This window comes from Chiloscyllium plagiosum, chromosome 43 (assembly GCF_004010195.1).
Source record: "Chiloscyllium plagiosum isolate BGI_BamShark_2017 chromosome 43, ASM401019v2, whole genome shotgun sequence".
Classification (NCBI taxonomy): domain Eukaryota; kingdom Metazoa; phylum Chordata; class Chondrichthyes; order Orectolobiformes; family Hemiscylliidae; genus Chiloscyllium; species Chiloscyllium plagiosum.
In genome coordinates this window covers 991,330-993,911 of record NC_057752.1, presented here as the reverse complement: position 1 = coordinate 993,911, position 2,582 = coordinate 991,330, and the positions used below count along the sequence as shown (strand labels likewise).

Sequence of the window (2,582 nt, the reverse complement as noted above, 5' to 3'; positions counted from 1 at the left end):
TTCCGTTTTTGCTCTCCTTAGCATTCTTAGATTTGCTGAATATTTCCACTATGTTCTGTTTCTATTCAATACAATCTCTGTGTTTCTGTGAAAATGAACCCTGGTGTTTGGTTTGTGTGGTATAAAGTAGTTGACACAAAACTTCATGCAACTTCACACACACCTTCAAACAATTGCAGCTTCATCTGCTCCTGCAAGTGGCGCTGTGCCTGGAGGTCTACGGATGCAGACGGGCAAACAGCAGGCGTGCAAGCGGGCCAATGGGCAGTGAGGGGGCGGGTCGGGGCTAGGGCCAATGAACATTGAGAGCCCGGGGTCGGAGCCAATGCACATCGAGGCGCTGGGGCTAATGAGCATTGAGGGGCTGGGGCTTAAGCCACTGAACAGCGAGGAGGTGGCGCCGAAGCCAATGAACAGCAAGGAGGCGGGGCGAGGGTCGGGGCCAATGAAAAGCGAGGGGCTGGGGCTAATGAACAGCAAAGAGGCGGGACCGAGGCCAATGAACAACGAGGGTCTGGGGTCTGGGCCAATGAGCAGCGAGGGGCCAAAGTCAATGAGCACCGATGAGGCGGAACCGGAGCCAATGGGTAACGAGGGGTTGGCACCGGAACCAATGGTTAGCGAGCAGAAGAGGGACTCGGGGCCGAACTCGGTGGCGGTACGGGCTTGGAGTAAAGTTGGAGGGTGGTGGTGCCCCGTCGCGGTGAACCGGTAAGGAATCACTTTATGTTTCGCCTCAGTGGCCAACTTTTTCTCGCATGATTTCCGCGGCGAGGGGAAAAAAAAAGCTTGATCTGCGCCTCATGTTATGGGTCTCTCACGTCTTTTCTACCTTCTCTCCGGCAAGACGTGGAGGTTCGGTGGTAGTGCCGAAACAAATTGACCTGGAAGGTACCATTTCTTGAGGGGAGTAGATATACAAGAGACCCTAGTGTTTTGTCCTTTGAGGCAGTCTATCCTTGGTTCCTTCGCAATTTTTTCTAGATTAGATTATTTACAATGTGGAAACAGGGCCAACATGTCCACTCCAAAGCGCAACCCACCCAGACCCATTCCCCCTGACCTGCACATTTTTTGTACTGTGGGAGGAAACCCACGCAGACACGGGGAGAATGTGTAAACTCCACACAGTCAGTCGCCTGAGGCGGGAATTGAACCCGGGTCTTTGGCGCTGTGAGGCAGCAGTGCTAACCACTGTGCCACCAATTCGGTCTATTCTGACGCCCCTCCCCCAAGTCCCTCCTCCCTACCTTTTATCTTAGCCTGCTGGACAAACTTTCCTCATTCCTGGAAAAGGGCTTATGCCCGAAATGTCGATTCTCCTGTTCCCTGGATGCTGCCTGACCTGCTGCACTTTTCCAGCAACACATTTTCAGCTCTGATCTCCAGCATCTACAGCCCTCACTTTCTCCTATTGTGTCAACCCCGAGTTTGTTTTGGATCCGAATTCGGATTCTTTGACAATTCTCTCACAGACGCTACGTGTTGAGCTATGGTCCCTTCTCTATATCTGAAGCTGGCCTGAAACGGATTTTGATGGTTTCATGTTGGATTAAGGAAGGACGAGGGGTCACTGACGCAATGAGATGGAAAGCTGTCTCAGACACGACCAGTGGCCAAATTTGTTCGCTGTGGCCGCTTACTGAGCACCTTCGTGTTGAAATCATGACCCTTTGTGGAGGCTTTTAAGTAACGTCACAAGGCAAAAGAGGGAATAGAATGACAAGCAGCGCGTGTTATAGAAGGGAAGGGCGATTATGTAACAGCAGAAAACCTGTTTTTACTTCCTTTACAATGTCATCAGCCAGGGTTACATCTCTTTCCCCATTTATATTCCTGAAATAAAACCTGGGGGTGGGGGAGGATAGACTTTCAATTGTAAGTAGAGGTTGCACACTATTTTACAAAATCGCAATTTTCTGCAAAGGAGTTAGGCAATACACAAGAAGGAACTAGAATTGACAATTTTTGGAAATAAGGCTGCAATGATTTACTCCTGACAATTCTGACTCTTCTTCTCTATGTTCTGGAACAAATGTGTTATCTATTTGAATCAAATATCACAAAATCAAGTGATAATTTGGAGCACTTATGGCAAGACCGAAGCAGTTTTTGCTGTTTTATTCCTGAGTATCACAAGAGCTTGGTAAGATGAGACTGGGAAGGTGAGGTGAGGTGAGAGGGAGGTAGGTAGGTTTGGGACAGGGGGCATGAAGCAAGTCTGAGGAGGTGATGGGGTAAGTGGACAGAGTGAGGGGGACGTGGGAGTCATAGAGAGGTACAGCATGGAAACAGACCCTTCGGTCCTACCCGTCCATGCCGACCAGATATCCCAACCCAATCTAGTCCCACCTGCCAGCACCTAGCCCATATCCCTCCAAACCCTTCCTATTCATACACCCATCCAGATGCCTTTTAAATGTCACAATTGTACCAGCGCCACTTCGAGGAGAAAGTGAGGTCTGCAGATGCTGGAGATCAGAGCTGAAAATGTGTTGCTGGAAAAGCACAGCAGGTCAGGCAGCATCCAGGGAACAGGAGAATCGACGTTTCGGGCATAAGCCCTTCTTCAGGTTCCTGAA

At 49.8% G+C, this 2,582-nt stretch overlaps 1 protein-coding gene across 3 annotated transcripts in view; it reads left to right on the top strand.

Moving 5' to 3' along the window:
* Positions 1 to 621: 621 nt before the first annotated feature.
* slc11a2 (solute carrier family 11 member 2) overlaps positions 622 to 2,582 on the top strand; it is a 94,839-nt gene continuing 92,878 nt past the window's right edge. For 2 of the 3 annotated variants that reach the window (XM_043681779.1, XM_043681780.1), the window contains exon 1: positions 622 to 711. The gene's annotated coding sequence lies outside the window, so the exon portion shown is untranslated. The remainder of the gene's footprint in view (positions 712 to 2,582) is intronic. The other variant, XM_043681777.1, reaches the window with a different exon arrangement.